The 20767-nt window shown below is 33.3% G+C and overlaps 1 long non-coding RNA gene across 1 annotated transcript; it reads left to right on the top strand.

The window, feature by feature from the left end:
• Positions 1 to 6099: 6099 nt before the first annotated feature.
• On the top strand, positions 6100 to 9605 carry LOC147406728 (uncharacterized). Its single transcript, XR_015176572.1, has 2 exons — positions 6100 to 9299; positions 9381 to 9605. It is a non-coding gene; the product is annotated as an uncharacterized LOC147406728 (long non-coding RNA).
• Positions 9606 to 20767: the final 11162 nt, after the last annotated feature.

Below are 20767 nucleotides of genomic sequence, written 5' to 3'. Positions count from 1 at the left end.
TGAATGTGATGATTGCTATGATAGTGGTAGTGAGGAAGAAGAAAAAGAGATGAAATCTAAGTTTTGTAGGACTTTTGAAGGTGGATGGAAAATAATTTTTCATGTAAATGATTTTTCTCCCTATTTTTCATGGGCAATCAAACTTACCTTTTGTTCTTTTTGTTTGAAATTTATTTTTAATGAGATCAATAAGTTCATGATGACCCAAACTAATCAAGTTGGTAAATAACCACAGACTTTACTCAACCTTTATCTTATAAAGTTGAAGAGGAGTTAGTGTTGTGTAAATATCTTATATTTTGTTGTGTTACACATAATTGTGATGCAGTGAATCAGTTAGTGGGTAGGGGTGAAAGTGGCAGTGTCCCCTCTCAATCTAAATTTTTTTAAGGATAATAAAAGGAAAATTGTGTAATAATTTTCTTAAGGGTTTTTTATTTTTAGGAATATTTTTTATGTTTTGGTAACTCCCGATTTATAAATAAAGATCACTAGGATTATAAAACTTAGGAGAAAATAATGATTATTCTTGATCTAATCTGTGGATGTATGCACCCTATCAAATTACGTAAATCTTTGTGTTTTGTGACATTTTTATTATCTTTGTTATTTCATTTTTTTCACAGTTGGGTAGTGTACTGTGGATAGATGGGATGTTTATTCCCTAAAAAAATGTTGTAATAGTATGATCCACCATTGTGTTTTATTATATAGATTCATTCATCCATTATCTTTAACATTTTGTCTGAAATCATTAACTCACTCCAACATTTTTTTTCAATAATATCCCTATCTATTTTTTTAAATTAAAAAAATAAAAATATTTTAGTCTTTTCATATTTTAAATGCTCATTTACATAATAAATATTTGTCTCTCATATAATAAATACTAAGAGTAGTTAATCTTCATAATTAAATATTTTATTTGTAATGAATAATTTGGCAATCAATACCAAAAAAAAAATTATTATGTAAAAGACCAACATACCCTTATTTATTTTCTTAAAGACAAAATAAATAAATGTATTATTGAAAAAGAAAAGTGTTGGAGAATGCTAAATCCCTATGAGTTCTAGGACCTTAGCATTCCTCTATATATTTTAATGATTTTAAAAATTCTAAATCCCTGCTTGGTACACTACAAATCATTTGCATTTTGTACTGCACATGATTTGCGATGAAAGATTTACTATTGCTTAGTAACCTCAGTAATTTTGATATTCCTAAGTTGGAGTCAAATAATTTTGCAAATGATTTGTGATTCTTTTTAAGATGTAATTCATTGGCTGAAATTTCTTAAGAACCACGTAATTTTTTTGCAATGCAAATCATTTGCATTGTATAACCAAGCACCAATAAAATTGATTTTAAAAATTATTTGCATTTGCAAATGATTTGCAGCATACCAAATAGGGTCTAAATGTTTGTTATTTGATAAAATAAGTGAGATTTTATTGCTAATCAAATTTTCAATAAAATACAAATTGAATTTAGGTCAATTTCAAATAGATCTAAGTTCGATCTGGTTCTAATAGCATATTTGACACCTTTCACAATGATTTTAGCTTTGAATCGTTCAAATTTACTTCAGTCTTTCTTCGTCTTAAATACTTATGTTCAACCAAACTTCTCAACTTCGCCTTGTAATGGCATAAAATCTCAAATAACGACATGCATGTTTAAGAATCTAAATTCAACTTCTATAATCTCTTTCCATTTATAGGAATAGACACTACACTAATATGACTAATATCTATCATAAGCTTCTTTCCATCTTTTAGTCACCAGATGACAATGTAAAATTCAATACTTTGGTTTTCACCCCAAAAAACTAGGGGTGTCAATGTATCAGATCAGACTCGAAATCCGATTTGATAACTTTGTGTTTGTATTGATATTTTGGATTCCAATAAAGATCCGATCTGATACGATAAGGTTTCAATCTGATATCTTCTTGGATTGGATCAGGATTATCCATATCCCGATCCAATAATATTTTAGAATGTATAAAAAGTCTATTATATATTTGTTGAGATGTGTGAGGTTTATATAGATTTTGTATATAAAATCGGGTTGGCCTGATTCGATCCGATTGTTAATGGATCCGGTCTGGATCTTATTGTTGACTTCCGATAATAAATCCGATTTGATAAGGGTCCGATACGATACTTATCGGATCAGTGCTGGATTTTATCAGATGAGTGTTCAAGTAAGAGACTGAGGAGTGCAAAGAGAGCCGTCTCTGCGTGCTTTGAATGGGTCCTTCGCATCAAACTCATCGCTGCCTCCATTTCTATCACAGAGAGAGAGGTGTGTAGGTTAAGAGCTTCGACTGATAACGAGAGAGAGAGAGAGGGAGAGATGGTGCGCAGGATAAGAGCTTCAGCAGAGAGAGAGAGAGAGAGGCGCGTGGTTTGATCCAAGTTTCCCTCGCTGAAACCGTCTTTTATAATACTGAGATTACTTTTAATGGGGAATATCACTTTGAAATTGCTTACGAGGGGTCTGCATTACTTTTCACACACATGTTTAAGAAATCACTTTTATCATTCAATGCAATGACTATATGATTTGAAATATAAATTATAATATTGTAAGAATACTTTTATAATTAAAAAACTAATTAATATGAAATTAAATTAACAATACTTTATATTCACCCTTCTTTCTTTAGGTACGTTTGATTGTATGAAAAGCGACTTTTCATGGAATTTGATATTCATAAAAAAGATAGTGGTGAAAAATGGGTGGGATTGGAAAAATAAATTCCATTGTTTGATTTAATCTAGATAAAATCATAAAAAAAATTTTTGAGGAAGAGGAGGACAGAGACAGAGACAGAAAGAGCATGGTAGAAAACGGAGGAGAGTGGAGGAAGAAGAAGAAGAAGAGACAAAGACATACACACACACACAGAAAAAGAGAGAAAGGGCAGTGGCCGACGATAGCAATGGAGGTGGTGACGATGACAGAGAGGGTGAATGTGATGATGGCTATGATAGTGATAGTGAGGAAGAAAAAGAGATGAAATTAGGATTTTGATTTGGGGATGAAAAGTAATAATAGATTTCATTTTTCTACTTGGATTTTATTTTCTCATTGATAGAAATTGAAAAATGAAATCTAAGTTTTGTAGGACTTTTGAAGGTAGATGAAAAATCATTTTTCATGTAAATGATTTTTCACCCTATTTTCCATGGGTGATCAAACTTACCTTTTGTTCTTTTTGTGTATAATTTATTTTTAATGAGATCAATATGATGACCCAAACTAAGCAAGTTGATAAATAACCATAGACTTTAGTCACCCTTTATCTTATAAAGTTGAAGAGGAGTTGGTGTTGTGTAAATATCTTCTATTTTGTTGCATTACATAGAGTTGTGATGGAGTGAATTGGTTAGTGGGTAGGGGTGAAAGGGGCAGTGTCCCCTCCCAATCTAAATTTTTTAGGGATATGAAAAGGAAAATTGTTTAATAATTTTCTTAAGGGTGTTTTATTTTTTAGGAATATTTTTTATGTTTTGGTAATTCCCGATTTATAAATAAAGATCTTTAGGGCTATAAAATTTAGGAGAAAATAATGATTATTCTTGATCTAATCTGTGGATGTAGGCACATTATCAAACTACGTAAATCTTTGTGTTTTGTGACATTTTTGTTATCTTTGTTATTTCATTTTTTTTCACAATTGAGTAATGTACTGTAGCTAGATGGGATGTTTATCCCCTAAAAAAATGTAGTAATAGTATGATCTACCATTGTGTTTTATTATATAGATTCATTCATCCATTATCTTTAACATTTTGTCTGAAATCATTAACTCACTCTCCGAAAATCCTTCATATTTAACATTTTAGAAAATATTCTTGCTTTTGAGGTTTATAGATGGAAGGAGATAGAATCTTAAGGTTGAGTACAAAAGTATAACTTGTAACCAAAAAGTTGAAGAGGGGGGTCTTGGCCAGAGGTTGAAGATGAGGGCATTTAATCATTTTTGGTGGCCTCTAACACTGTGTTTGGATTGAGGGAAGGGAAGAGAAAATTTGCAATTTTCTCTTCCTTTCTCCTGTTTGGATTGTTAAGTGAGGAGGGAAGAGAAGAAAAATGGAGGGAAGGGAAGGGAAAAATGGTAAATTTTTGTTCCCCCAAAATCGGAGTGACGAGGAGGGAAGGGAAGGGTAGAGAACAAAATTTTGTTTCCAAATTTGTCCTCAACATTTTCAAAATTTCCAAAGAAACATGATATTGGCAGGCCAACTATTACTAGTTACACCCCAAGTTATAAAACACAATGAAACCCTAGAGAAGGGACGAAGAAGACGAAGAAGAAACCCTAGAGAAGGGACGAAGGCGGCGACCTCGACTAGGAGATGAACTCGACTAGAGACGACCTCGACTAGGAGACTAACTAAGGTATTCTCTCTCTCTTCCTCGGATGAACTTTGTATGCGCTGCTCACCTCGGATCAATTACCCAACATAATTCAACCCCACGGATCGATTTCTTCTAAACCTAAAAATTTGTTTTCAAGTCACTCTAGGAGTTTTAGAAGTAGTCAATGTGAGGGGGATGTTAATTAATGATGTTCATATGTAAATTTAATGGGTTTATGGTTTGTACTCTCGGGAGTCTGTACATAATCTAATCGTTCTAGGTGTGATGACCACATTTGTGTCAAAGGTTAATTTTGCATTAGCTAATCCATCAACTCATTCATAGAGAACCAATCAAATCTAGAATCCATTTATTTTTTTGTTACACAATCAGATCGTAATATAATAGGATGGGTAGAAATTGGATCACTTCGTATATTCTACAGAAGACGACCCCATAAGTGGAAGAGGAAGAATTTTTTTTCCAGAAACCCCTTTGTGGGTTCCATAGCAGGAAATGAGGAAATGATATATTCTGTTAAAGAGAGTCTTGGCACATAAATTGTTTTGAATGCGTAAATAAATCATTTGTCTTTGGGGATCTGACATTAATACTCTTATATCATTTGTAAGGTGTTGTACTATTGCCATGTTTCCATGTCTTCCAGGAAAATACTTTATCAACAATCTTTTTACCCAAGTGGTAAAAAGATTGAGGGGATGGTCTACAAAGATATGGCCTTCAGATGGGATGTGTTATGTCCCTCTTAGTTCGGGGTCATTTGTATTTTAAGTTGTTTGTTTCTCAATTATTTTGCCTTTTGTTCTTTTTTTGTATTAAAGGGGGTCATCTTGTCCTCCTGTTTTTTGAAATAAAATTTGTACTTGTAAAAAACAAATGATTGGTCATTTGGTCTACTTGTTTCCATTTTACTGATCAATAGTCTCTACTCAGTTTGAGGGGAATTATTGGAGATAGCTGATTTTATCATTTTCACTTCTATTATCTATTATATAGATATCTTTCTCTTGCTTGTATTCGATCCATGGGCAGTGAGAGAGGAACATAAATCTATATAGGCATGCTGACTGATAATTGAGGTTATTCTTCTGTCCGAATAAGTTATAAAGTTCCATTGATGGTGACAGAATTGAATTGGTTCTATGTGTTTCATGAATGGCTTTAGTTAGTACTACTGTTTTTCATCCTGTGATTCATATATATATATATATTCTCTCCTACTTGAGATCTTGATTTAATTTGTTTCCATCAGCTAAACCTAAAATTTTGGGACTAGGCTTTGATGATGACAATGAATTAGTTTGTTCCCATCTTGTTTATTTTTATTCTGCATAAGGCTTAGGGTTCAACTTGTTCCACTCATGCGATGCATATTCTTTGAGTGTTTTAATCTGAAGTTATCTGTTTATTATTTTGGGTATACTTGTTCTTTCTTTGAAATTCTGTTCTGCTTCTAACCTTGCATCGTCCAAGTCCATAGTTTTTGCAATGTGGGATAATGATTAATGTACTAGTATTGAAAGATAAGTTTCATGATGTGACTGCAGATTTGTTGAGCTTTTGTGGCAACTTTCTTTGCATGCTTTACGAGAGGTTCATAGACGAACATTTGCAGCTGATGTAGTTGTTAATCTACTGCATGCTTCATTGACAGATGTGGCATTTTCCCATGCAGCTACTTTACTTCCTGTGACAAAGGTACTCTAATTATTTGCTCTTGTTGATATTTATTTCTTTCCTTTTCACCTTTTTCTTTTTAAAATTATTATTCTCAATTTCTTTTACATAATCTTCTTTTTCCCTATAAACGAATATGATTATTTCATACATGCTGATATTTAATGTACTTCTCTATAATGACTATATACTGCTCACTCTAATGAAATATCTTAAGCGTCAATCTTCCTTATGAGCAGCTGTCGCTCTAGTATGCAGGAAACACTAAAACCAAGTTTATTCATGGTTTTTTAGGTAAGTGGGTTAGTTGTTGTTAGTAATTAGTGGGTGAAGGCAGGTTTTGACCTGAGCTTATTGTATCAACACTCACAGACCTTCCCAATTTAGCAAGCTGACACCTTCATAAATCATATCTATTGTTTAGTTCTGCATGGTAATCATCATGCCCTCACACTTGATCCTATTATGTTAAAACAGGCTAGGATAGCACTTGAAAGGAGAAGGTTTCTTTAAAATGCAGAAATGGCTATACGTAGGCAAACTATGTGGTCGAATTTGGCCCATGAAATGATTGCTGAGTTTCGTGGCCTTTGTGGTGAAGAGGTAGAGAGTAACTTCACCACGTACCCTTGATTGGGCTTAGTTTTTCACAAATTCCAACATTTTGAATGTTTGTTTTTATATTGATTATTTGTGCATCCTTTTTGAACACCTGCAAGTCAGGCTTATTTGCAACAAGAGCTAGAAAAACTACAGGATTTGAGAAACAAAGCAAAGTTGGATGGGGAACTTTGGGATGATCATGTCCCTACTTCCCTAGGTCAGAATTCACATTTGGTTTCCAAGGCAACACGCTTATGGGAGTCTTTATTAGCTCATAAAAGTAAGTCAACTCATTTGTCATTCCATCTGTTTGTTTTTTCTCTTCTTCTTCTATGTTATTGTTAAGATTTTCTGATACATATTTATTGAGGGGATGGTCATGAGAACAAGGAATAAATGAAAAGAACCAAGATCAAACAAACAAGACAAATTGGATTACCACCTACTATATCTCATTCCTTTGCACCGAATCCCATCTGAAAATGAAATCCTCAAAGAAAAAACCCCTAAATTCATCAAATACTTTACTCCAAAAAAAAGCTAAGTATTCATAAGTAGACTGTACAAAAAACCCCTAAATTCATCAAATACTTTACTCCAAAAAAAAGCTAAGTATTGATGACTTCTTGATCTCAAGTTCCTTCCCTTAAAAAACCCGCTTGTTTCTCTCCTTCCAAATGCCCCAAAAAACTGTTAACATAAGTAGACTGTACAAAAATTCTCTTATGCAGTCTAAAGTGATTTAGGGAAAGCCTAGTCAGCACCCACAAGAAGGATAAAGTGAAGTGGCTAGAGAAAGTATAATGGATAAGAATATGATCAACAAATTCGTTAGTGACTTTTCATAAGAAACAAAAACTCACAATGAGGATACACTTAGATATGAGGTTATTGACCAATAATATCTCATTTATGGAGGTTGATTAATGAAAAAAGCCTGCTTTGAAGAAACTACCAATTCCTTGGTAATGGAATTAAGAAAGAGGATCTACAAAAAGTAACCAATGATTAATAGAAAGGTTTTGCCGAAAAAAAAATCCATTGGCATTCCTTTTCCAAACCTGAGCATCCTCATTCGAAGGGAAGAATTGAGTATCAAAAATGTGCCTGATGAGTTAAGCTGGGATTTCTCCCAGTCATTTAAGTTCCTCCTAAAATCAAAGCCCAAAGAGATCTCATTGTTAGCCAGCACTATGAAATCTTGAACCAAAAGATTTTTCTTGTTTGAAATAACATGCAACTCACCAATTTGGGATTCAGGAGGGGATCACCACACCAACAAACCTCCCAAACATTGAGTGTGGCACCTTTTCCTACTTTGAATGCTGTCTTCTTTCTAAGGCCTTGCACCGAATGTTCTTTTCCAAAATCTTTTCATATTTTGTTTTATTTTTTGAATTTTTCATAAGAAAATTTGATGATTTTCTTACTCTGTTTGAAGATTACATGATCAAGATATAGTAGCCGGGGACAACTATAAATCTGAACAACTTTCATTGTTTTGATTGTTTATTTTTTTTCTCATTTAGTTTTTGGTACACCTTGACTTAATGTCTTTGATTTTTATTTTTTATTTTTTAACTATGGAGTATTGACAGCTAGTTTTAATCTAGCTATAAGGGGAGTCCTCAATCGGTCAATCCCACCACATATGCCATAGACACATAAGCTATCGCATACAGAGTATGTAATGACATACTTATCCAATAGTTGAAATCTGATTGTTGGGCACTTTTTTTAATTTTTAATTTTTATTTTTATGTTTCTTCTTCAAACATCATTGAAAATCTTGTTGTTCTTTTCATTGTGTAGAAGATTGCCAGAAGAGGTCTAATCCAGAAGGATAGGGTCTCTTTGAAAAATGAATGATTTAGAACAAAATCCTATGTACGTAAGTGCCATTTTGCCTTATAGTAAACCTTGTAATCAGAGAGGCCAGATGCCAAAGCAAGAGAACTTGTGGAGTTGGAATCAAACTAAAGGGATCCCACTTGGTGACGTGGACAAACTGACCCCTTTGGGGAGGAAGGTTAACGCAATCTTGAACTAGAACACAAGTTTATTACTAGTGATTGGAAGAATAATAGTGAACTTCTTCATGGTTGGATTACATATAGCGAATAAACGCAGTCATGAAGTCGGATTTTCCCATAGAAAAAAATTCTGCTAAAATAAAAGCTTTATGTAACTCAAAGAAACTAATAACATGAACGAAAATCAGTATTTATGTTATTAGTCATAGACCCTCACATTGACTACTTCTAAAACTCCTAGAGTGAAGAGAAACGGTAAGGAAATTTATAACTACGTCTAAATTGGATTTCATGTGACTTCAATGGCTACTGCTGGGAGCCGATGGGGTGTTAATGAATTGGTTGAGTTTTGTACTAATGGTTTTTGGTGGCCAGGCAGGATATATACAATGGAAGGTGGACCAAATACCAGATCAGTCACTTTTAAACCCTGTTGGCTGGAAATTTATAGTTCCTCAACTTTACAAGAAGTATCCGAATGATGACATGAAGCTCAATATTTCTTTTACTTCTCCTCCACTTATTAGGATTTTGTCTGATAAGATTATTGCTACCATATACTCTGACATGATAGTTGCATGCATCTCTATGGTAAGCTTAATAGTAAGATGTGTGCCTTGTAGTTTCTGTTTCATTTTTAATGTATTTTTGCTTACTAACTAATTTTTTTAGCTGAGGAGAAATTATGAGATGCAATGCAAGAGCTTGAAGTAGTTAAAGCATCAGACATAATAGCTCTTGAAAACTTGAAGACTCTTACTGAGAAAACAATGAAGTCTAGAGCTTCAGCATCTCAACATAATTCCTTTATAACTATAACGAATTTCGAGACAAGTACTTGAGTGGGCGTGCTGAAGGGTCGAAGAAATTGCAAATATGAAGGTTGCTGCTGCCCAAGCATGGATTGAAACATTAAAGGCTAGTGAGAAGGAGATATTAATGAAGACTGAATCAGCTCATATAGAGATGAGAGAGCGAAAAGTGGTAGAAGAAAAGCAATTGCAAGCAAAACTGGCAGTTGAGGGTGAAGTGCGAAAGTTGAGACAACATACTGAAGGTTCGAATTTGCATATTGATGTGGGATTTGTAAGATCTATGAGAATCATTTTCCAAAAAGTTGTATGTAAGAGAAATATTGAGTCTGTTAATCATATCTTTTTCCTGTTCAATAACCTATAGCATCTGTTGTTTGTTCTTTTCCCAAATTTTTAAGATTTAACTCTGCCCCAATTCTATTTCTTGGGTGAATATATTAAATACCATTTTTTTTTCTCTTAGTTGCAATGTTTTCTTTTCTTTTGTTTCTCTTATTAATTTGTTTTAGTCCCACGTTGAAAAGGAAGAGGTGGGAACCGACTTATAGATTGAAGTTGTTACATGATTAATTCCCATATTCGACGGTCTCTAACTGTCGAAAATATGTTATTCGACGGCCTATAGCCGTCGAATAAATGATTAAAATTTCAGATTCGACCAGAGGAAACAGCAAGACTTGCAGAAAGTTGGCAATATCCCTTATGTCGTAGACAATGGTGTGGGTGTCTTCTCTCGAAGCCCAAAGGAAACAACAAGACTTGTTGCTGAATAGTTCAGCTCCAAAATAGAACTCAAGAAAATGTCCACAAACGCACTTAAACTATCACAACCAGAGGCCGTGTTCGACATTGTTAAGGACATTCATGATCTGGCAACATCGCGTATTCGTTGATTACCTCATCTTTCTCGTGTCCAATCTAATTAAAAACATCTGCTACTATGGTTGTAATCATTATGGGTTTGACTAATGTCATGTACAGCTAAGCTTTAATATCGTTCTTTGGATTTGTAGCATTAGATGTGAGGAGTGAAATGAATTTGGAATTGTAAGTTTTACTTATTAAAAAAAATGCCTTGCATTGTTTGAGCATTATTGCTCAATTAGGTCTGATCTAGTTTTGTTAATCTTACTAATGTATTCTTCTCTATCTATTAATAACTATGGTTAGGGACGGCATGCAGAAACTCTTCATAGCTATTGTATTCAAGGGCGTTTATGCTTTCTTGGTTCTATTTTGTGAGTTGAGCTTGAAATGCTGCAAATGTGGGTTCTCTATACTCACTAATTTCATTAGCTTGTTAGAACAATGAATAAACCATGAGAAATCATAATACTCTGTTAAGACTGTAGAACTCCCACACCTGGATTGTATCTTTTAACTTGTTAAACATTTCATATAGTAGGGGAAAAAGGAGAAAACCTTATGCATTAATAATGGCCGTTTGAATAGAGTTCGAGGTTTATTTTAGTCAAGAAAACTAGCCCATCATCAGACTAGGGACCTTAATTGAATCCATCTCTCATATAAGGGATTTCTACGTGTTCCTTTAGGACACTTGTTAACAAAATCCTTATATTAGAGAGATTCTATTCCACGCCAACTTTTGCTTAGGATGTTCTTAGTAAAAGTGTGTGGCAATAAAAACTCTCATGTATACGCATTCAAACGAAAAGTACCCCTCAAATTGATCTTGAATGTTTGGTTGTTTATATTTTGTATCATTATACAAGAAGAATTTTGTTTTTTAGATTATGAAAGGTATAATAATCATTTGACAATAATAATTTCTCTTCTCTTCTCTTATGAATCCTAATCAAACAGGAGAAACTTGATTTTTTCTCTTCACTTCTCTTTCAATCCAAATAGGGTGAAGAGAAACTTTCCTTCCCTTCCCTTCCCTCAATCCAAACACAGTGTAAGAGAAGTCCGAAGTTAAGGAGGGGAGGGGAGGGGGCGTGTTTCATAAGTTTGAAAGCAAAGGGACTCTCTCTCTCTCTCTCTCTCTCTCTCTCTCTCTCTATATATATATATATATATATATATATATATATGAAGTATAAACAAGGGAAGAGTACAACCTAACCTGTCTTGACACAGCAAGCTAAGCAGATCCAAAACCACATTGATTTTTCTTTCTGTTTATTTCTTCACTTAACAGGAGGAGCTCTGTATAGTGCTGGAACTGTTGCGGGGATCGAGAAAATGAAGAAGAAATACAGAGAGAGAGATAGAGAGAGAGAGAGAGATTCTGAGGATAGAAACGTTGCATATCTGAAACAAGGAGATAAGTGGAGAAGACATAACATGGAGAGAAGAGGAGAAGACGCTGTTTTTATTTTTATTTTTAATTTCATTTAATGACGTGGCAGATGACTCATTAAGTAGGTGACGTGGCTTAGTATCCACGTCAGAACTGTGAGAATCACAGTGTCCAGCCTGTGTCACCCCAGCATTACTCTTTGTTTTTTCGTTTTTTTGGATTGATAAGCTAGGGTTGAAGGGCCCTTCTCTTAAAAAACAACAAACTAACGAGAATAATTACAACATAGATCTTCTACCAGTATTCTCGTGCACTCGTAGGGTATGCAAAATGCATCCTTAATGCTATAGAAATTTTTTTCTATGGGCTTCCAATCTTACTAAAAGATCAGCAGCCATGTTCACCCTTCTCTAGAAAAACTCGAATCCATCCACACATTAGGAAGGTTGAAGATAATTTCTGAATTTTTGTAATTACTTCCCGATATTTCCAAGAAGTCACAATATCCTGATTGAGTTTAGAGAATCCATACAAATAATCAATCAGTTTTTATTCAAAGTTCTGGTCAAATAAATAAACTTTGGAAGATATCAACTTTGAAGGAAATTAAAATCCTAACTACCATGAGTCCGAGGGGGAAATGGGCCACAAATATCTATGTAAAAATAATATCTAGTAATGGAATATTTATCTTAGTACCTATTTTTCTTTAGTTGGTCAAGCCTTGATTCAATCAACTAAGTGCCAAGATAAATAAAAATCCAACGGCTCCACGACATTAAGTCCAACGATCACAAAATAAAGAACTTATCTCCAAACCTGCAGGGATGGCACCCCATATAATCCATAAAACTAACAAAAATCAAATTTGCAAGTCTAAAATACATGGTGAGCCCTCTTTTTTGTGGCTTCTTCAATATTTGGTCCGCAGAAGATCCTGTGCATAATAGGGATGGTTGGAGAGTCATGGTGCATATTCTTTTGTTTATCTGAATGGCAGATCTATTGATGGTATCTCTTACACATGCCTCACAGTATGTTTCTTCATCTTTTCCCATTCTAAGGGCTCGGTAGCATCATAAATTTTTCTGGAATTATTTGATTGTGCTCTTATGTTGAGACTATTTCTTGGTGACAACTTCTCATATTGAAGGATTGGTTGAGCTTTTTCTATGATTGCTGGGATTCTTGTACAATTATGATATCAAGATCAATGTTTGAGCAAGCATATAAGATTTCATTTCACAGGGACTCGATAATTAAGTGATATTGTGAGCAAGAAAAGGAAAGAATGATGTTGGGATAGATGACGGTTGAAGTGGTTATACAAAAGATTTCAGTATTTGAGGGGGAGATTCTGATTTTTTTTTCCCCATATTCCACAGTTCAAATGATCGATTTTTAATTTATAGGTTCTATCCAGTGATAAACCGATCGTGACAAGCAGTCCCAAGACCGACCACAACCAGTATTCTGATGCTTAAGCAATCAATATTAAAATCATTCGTTCGTAGGTTTTTTTTCAAATCTTTCACAAGCAAACACAAGTTACGTCAATGAGCAAAATCAATGACATTATTAGAATAATATACAAATGTAAAGGGATTGTTCTATATAGGGTGAAAACTTATGCTGGTTCAAACCGAGAACCGAACCAAAATGATATCTTTGGAGTGGTTTGGTTTGGTATGGAACAAGTTGTGGTTTGGTTCCAAATTACAAAAATGGAAAACCGATCAATTTGGTTTGGTTCTCGGATTAAGATAGTATAGAACCAAACCAAACTCTTATGTAATAAATAAATATATGTATATAATAATTATTATGAATTATAACCAATCAAAAAAATATTATTATGAATTATTTTAGGAGTTAGGACATAGATTAATGATCTTTTATGGATAAACTAATGACTTTTTATATATATATTAGTGATTTATTGTATGAAATTTAATGTTTATTTTTTCATTAAACAATGTTACTTATGATTTATAGAATATTGGCAACCCATAGAACCAAACCCAACCAAACCGACTTTAGCTCAGTTTGGGTTGGTTTGGTTTTGATTCTAATTTAGTGGAACCGACCTATATCCGTTCGGCTCCAATTTGACCTCAAACTAAACCAAACTTAACCAAGTTGCACCCCTAGTTCTATATGCCTAAAATTTGGATTCTAGATGATCCACGAATGATTGATACTATTTCGCAGATGGAAATTTTTTTTAAGTCTAGAAGCTACGATCGTTATACTCAAAGTCGCCATCATGGAGTTGTTATTTTTCAGGCATCCTTGATCACTATCTAATTTTACTTGATCATTATTTCCTAATTGTTATTTTTCCACAATTTTGTTAAGTGACATAGCAACCACTGATTGCTATATTCTGATAGCGACTTCGTGATTGCATATATAGCAATCACAAAATCATTATTCGGGGTGAGACTTTTCGACTTATAGCAATTATGGTTGTTATTTCTACGAGATGTTTCCTCATTATTTTCTTCCTCTTAACACTTTTTATCCAAGTTATTGGTTTTTTTTCATGTCGTTTTGTCAATTATCGCCCTTCTACACCCATTCTTGTTCCCTTTCTTGGTCCTAGGGCTCCATTTAAAAACCCTAAGTTTGGTTCCTTTTGATTTTCTATAGGACCTACTTGACTATTTTGGTTTTTGGGGTCTTTCCACCATGGATTTCACAAAAGCACCAACAAATAAAGATTGGTTTTACGAAAATAGGTGGTGCTTTGAGTGGTTCTTACTTGTCATTTTTCTTCGCCTTTGGGATTCTTGGATCAAACTTGGTCTAGTTCCTCTTCTGTAACAATCACTCCAAATCTGAGTCGTTTAAAATAATTTGAATATGAAATGATGCGAAAACACAAAGTAAGGCTTTGTTTCTTGTTTTGGCTCTTTTATACCCTTGCAAAGTTTCCTAGGAATACTCATTGCATGACCTTGGTCCCCTTTCGTTGTCCTCACTTTATTGGGCTTTATGGCTTGTTGGGATTTTTGTTTTGAGTTGGTTTCTCTACTATTTGTTTGGCCTCATCAATTAGGGACATCAAGAAAATTTTGAGTGTGATGATTGCCTTTGTGTTTCCCTCTAGCAAGTAAGCATCAAGGGGACTTTATTGTTATACATCAAGTTGGGCCCACAACTCATGCCATAATTTAGGCTTTTCGTTTGGGAATCATACATTAGTTTGATCGATCAGAGTCCACGAATTGAAGAATTTGGAGATTTCAAAGTCGAAGGAATTGAAGACTCAAAAAGTGAAGATATTGAAGAAATCAAAGTTCAAAAGCTAAAGGAACTGCTACTGATCGCTATATAGTGATTAGAGAAAATAGCGATCTATGATTGTTATATATCGACCAGAGATTTTGTTTTCAGTTGCTTAACCAATTTCACATTTCTTGATTATGTTATTCTTTTTCTTTGTAAGATCCTCCCTCTATAACTCTATAAATAGAGATAAATAAAGGGGAAGGTTTTCATTCAAGGAGATGAAAAAATAGAGTTTAGTTCTAAGTTTTTGAGTCGTAGTAATCTTAGAGATTTTGAGAGAGAAAATTTCAGATCTTGATATTTTCCCCTAATCTTGTGAGAATCCTTTCCTATTATAGTTGAGATCTTGTAAAAGTTGAAGCATTTTCCCTCAAGAAGGACTCGAAGAAATTGTTTTTACTAAAATCTGTAAAAATTCCGCTAAATCGAATAAGGTAAGATCAAATTTATAGTAATATTATTAATTATGATCTTTTTATTGTCGATCCTTCTTATTCACCATTAAATCAACACTTTTACCGTGGGTCTTTGATTTCTTTACTTTTAAATCTGGTTTTACCATCAAAATGGGTTTCTTGATCACCAATTTGAGTTTTCACCATTAATTTTGATTTTTTAACCATAAATTTTGATTTCTCAACCTAAGAAAACTTCTTAATTGAATTTGAAACTCTATTTTAAATTCAATTATGCAATTCTTAATTTGGCCTCAAATCTTGGAATTTAAAGAAATTCAACATCCAAAATGGATCTAATCACCTTACTACTTGTGAGATTGGATCTTTGATCCTTTATCCTTCTAGTGAGGACGAGATCAATCAAGAAACTCCGCCCAATATTTCCTTGCAATCCACAAAAGAGCATAATCTCCCACACTCCCTTTGATTTCTCCAATCCGTCCAGAGGGGGGATAGGTAATTCGGTAACCATCTTTCAAGGTTACCTAAAAAGACTTTTATAAAGAGTTTTAATGTGTGAAATATCTAAAATTCCCCTAACATATATATACATATACATATTTGTACATGCAAAGGTTCAAGTTATACATATTTGTTTAGAGTATGTTTTCCACTCTTTTAATCACTAAATCAAATTAATGTTGATGCTAAGCTTAGCAAAACAAAACAAATAAGGCTAAAAATACAAATTAATTATAATTAAAATAAGATAATGATAATAATAAATTATGAGACTTTACATGATGTTTAGTATTTTATAAGACATTGCTAATTCAAAATTTAGAAGAATTCGTGTATGCAATGTAAATACAACACAAAATCAATGAGTCGGCTTAGAGAATTTTCGAGCCAAATTAATGAGTTGGTTCAAAAAGGTTTAATACCATGTCGACTAAAAATTCAATCAAATCCAGTCTACTTGGATGAATTGGATGAATTTAAAGAAATAGCTAAGACCAATAAACTAAAAGAAGAAAAATAAAGAACAAAGATTAAACATAAAACCATAACTAGGAGTTTATTTAAAATGCACTTAAGCACGCCCCAACAACAATTAAAAATATTAATCTAGGTTCTAGTTGAGAATACAAGAGGTTTCATGTGAAATTGGGCTGGAAGATAATCATTCTAAGTTGGGCCAACCTTCTTTTAGAACCCAAAATTGTTTGAGTTGAATGCAATTGGAGGCTCTATAGGATCTGGTCCGTTCGGTACCTTCCTTTTGAGCTCAAAATTAACTGAGCTAAATGCAACTGGAGGCTCTATAGGATTTGGGCCACTTGGTACTTCTCTTTTTAACCCAAAATCTTCTGAGTTGAACGCAATTGGAGGCTCTATAGGATTTGGGCCACTCGGTACTTTTCTTTTGAGCCCAAATTCGTCCGAGTGGAACGCAATTGGAGGCTCTCTAGGATTTGGGCCACTTGGTACATATCTTTTGAGCCCAAAATTGTCTGACCTGAAGGCAATTGGAGGCTCTCTAGGATTTGGGCCACTCGGTACCATTCTTTTTAGCCAAAAATCATCTGAGTTGAACGCAATTGGAGGCTCTCTAGGATTTGGGCCACTCGGTACCTCTCTTTTGAGCCCAAAATCTTCTGAGTTGAACGCAATTGGAGGATCTATCGGTATTAGGCCACTCGGTACCTTCCCTTTAAGCCCAAAATCGTCTGAGCTAAAAGCAATTGGAGGATCTATCGGTATTAGGCCACTCGGTACCTTCCCTTTAAGCCCAAAATCGTCTGAGCTGAACAAAACTGGAGGCTCAATAGGATCAGGGCCATTCGGTACCTTCCTTTTCAACCCAAAATCGTCTGAGCTGAACGCAACTGGAGGCTCAATAGGATCTGGGCCATTTGGTACCTTCCTTTTGAGCCCAAAACTTTTCAAGTTGAAACGATTTAAATCAAATTCCACTGAAGGCTCTACGACATCAGGGTTGTTTAGTACATCCCCTTCGAACCTATTTGTCTCATAAGCAACTACAAGAGAAGATCCAATGAGGAGAGTGAATACTAGCAAACTGAGTCTTGAAACCCCCATTTTTTTTAACAACTTTTCTTGATTGAAATAACACTCACATCCTTCATTTTATAAGCATGCTCTTGGATTTTTCTTGAAAAAGCCAACTGTCCTTATTAAGAAAGATTTTAAAGTCTTGACAGTTTTCTAGACAAGAAAATCTAGTGGTGAAGATAGTATTTTTAATTCGCTCATGGTTTTTGAAACAAGGATAAGTTCCTCCGGAGTTTGGTAGATTTGGCGTTTCCATTGTGATTAAGATGTTCATGGATTCTTTCTTGAAAGCCCATTGTTCCTATTTGGAAAGATTTTAAAGTTAACACACTTTTCCAGGCAATAAAATCTAGTGATGATTTTTTTTTGTGAATTAAATGTTCATGAATTATTTCTTGAAAGCCTCTTTTCCCTATTTGGAAAGATTTTTTTAACCTCCACAGTATTTTAGGCAAGAAAATCTAGTGATGAACTTTTTTGTAGTTTATTAAGGAAATACTTTCCCTAGTTGGTTCATGGTTTTTAAAATTAGTATTAAGTTCATGGATTCTTTCTTGAAAGCCTCTTGTCCAAATTAGGAAATATTTTTAAAGCCTCCACGGTTTTTTAGGAAAGAAAATATAGTGATGATTTATTCTTTTGTAGTTTATAAAGGTATTATTATTTAAGTGGGCTCATGATTTTTAAAACTAGGACAAATTCCTTCGGAGTTAGGTAGATTTGGAGCTTCCATTGTGAATTAGATGTTCATGAATTCTTTCTTGAAAGCCCGTTGTCCTTATTAGGAAAGATTTTAAAGCTTCCACAATTTTTTAGGCAAGAAAATCTAGGTGTTGTTTGTTAAATTGAAAAAAAAAAGAAAAAGTCTGCTAAATAGCATTAAGCGCTGAAACTTATAAACGCTGAATTTAAGTGCTGAAAAAGTTATTTGTTTAGATGTTGAATCATGCTTGTTACACGTTGTTGAAGATGGTAAATTGTCTTTGTTAACCTTACAATCATATTATACATTGTTTGTATGTTTCAAATGCATATTTCTTATCAAACACAATAAAATATATTATTTCTTGTAAAATTAAAATACTATTCATTTTTAAATAATAAATAATACTCAAATCTTCAATTTATAAATAATAATTTCTATTTACAAAAGCGCACAAATTTCAAATTAAAAATAATAATGACATACAAGTCACCAAAATTTGAAATCAACATTAAAAGAACTTAATTTTGGAAAGAAATGAAGGATGCCTAATTATAAAAGCACCCTATGAATTAATAAGAGCAACCCACATCATAACCAAATTTTTTTTGTTTTATATGGGTTAAAGTTTTTGAAATGAGCAAATTTTTAGTGAGGATGGTCTATATGGTCTAGAGATCATCCTTACCAAAAATCAGTCCATTTTGAAACTTCTAACCTGTCAAAAATAATTTTCAAAAAAAAAATAAAAATTTTGACATTTTACGATTCTTGAACTTGTTTTGATAGGGTTAGAAGTTTCAGGATAGGCTGATTTTTTGTGAGAATGATCTCCTCATTGTGGAGATCATCATCATCAAAAATCAACTTATTCTAAAACTTTTAACTCATATAAGACAAAATAATTTAGTCAAGGTGTGGGTTTATTAATTTGTGGGGTGCTTATATACTAATGAGGAGATAATCCTCACCAAAAATCAACTCATTCCAAAACTTTAAACCCATATAAGACAAAATAATTTAGCCATGGTGTGGGTTTATTAATTTGTGGGGTGCTTATATACTTATCTATGGGATATAAGAGGTAATATCCTTTTAGTTATATGGGCATACTTGTCCTTGTTAAAAAAAACAAAGGGCATACTTGTCCGTGTTGAAAAAAGCGAAGTGCTTACCGTTTTAACACTTTTTTTCAGCATCAAAATAGTGCTAAATTTTTTTCACTTATTTTCAGCAATAAGCGTTAAAAATATAAAGTAACAAATGCACTATTTTGACAAAAAAGTGTTGAATTTAATTTTTTTTCAGTAATAAGCAATGAAAAATAGCACAAACAAATGCTACCCTAGTGATGTTTCATTCTTTTAGTTCATCAAGGAAGTATTTTTTCAGTTGGCTCATGGTTTTTAAAATTAGGATAAGCTCATGGATTCTTTTTTGAAAGCCTAGTGTCCCTATTAGGAAAGATTTTAAAGCCTCCACAGATGTTCAAGCAAGAAAAGCCAATGATGATCTTTTTTTGAAACAACATATTCTTTTATTAAATTAAATAAACAATAAGCATAAAATTTCATATAATAAATCATTAATCTATTGATTAAATAATATTCTCATTTATCGGTAAAGAAGTCATTAATCTATGTCCCAACTCCTAAAATAACTCATAAGAAATGAATATATTATTATTAATTATATAAGGTTTGATTCTCGTTTGGTCTAGTTATATACAAGCCTGGAACTGAGAATCGATCCAAATTGACCGGTTCTCCATTTTCTAAACCCATAACCAAACCGCAACTTATTCTATATTGAACCAAACCAGCCCAAGACTGTTGATTTGGTTCGATTCTCAATTTGATTAAGACCAAGTTGCACCCCTATTGAAGAGTACTCATCCGAACCTGAAACCATTTAAAGGTAAAAATGCCCGACTTTGACGATCAGTCGGTAATTATTCTCAATTATAGTCTTCATAACCAATTACGAGAGGTGATGATGATACTTGGTAAATTCTTGCATAATGAATTATTTTAAAACTAGTACGAGGCACGGACAAATGCACATGTATTACGAAAATTAGGCTTTATGTATGATTTCTTTATAATAATTAATTAAAAAAATCAAACTTTGGAATAGATAATATCTTATATATTACATTTTAACAATTAATATATTACAAGGAACATTTTTTAATTTAAAAATATTAAGGTCATGCTTGATTTCGTGAAAAAAGCCCGTATTTCAAAAGAATAGCGTTAATTTAATGAATTTTGCCTTTTTTTCTTATGCTTGATTCTATTTTTAGGCCATTCTTGCCATTCCGCAACAACAAAAGAACAACTATCAATAGGATCAGCTTCAAGATAGATTTGAAATTTTTTCAAAACCCTAAAAATACAAGGAGATCAAGACGTCATTATGCACCATCACAGACAAATTATTCAAAATGAAAGCAACCAACCAAACTTTAATTTGTTTTTCAGAACTGTTGAAACCTTAACAGAAATCAA

The sequence above is a fragment of the Akebia trifoliata genome, chromosome 3 (assembly GCF_017979445.1).
Source record: "Akebia trifoliata isolate Shusen 1 chromosome 3, ASM1797944v1, whole genome shotgun sequence".
Taxonomy (NCBI): Eukaryota; Viridiplantae; Streptophyta; class Magnoliopsida; order Ranunculales; family Lardizabalaceae; genus Akebia; species Akebia trifoliata.
The sequence above is the reverse complement of the archived record's forward strand: the minus strand, read 5'-3'. Positions and strand labels throughout refer to the sequence as shown.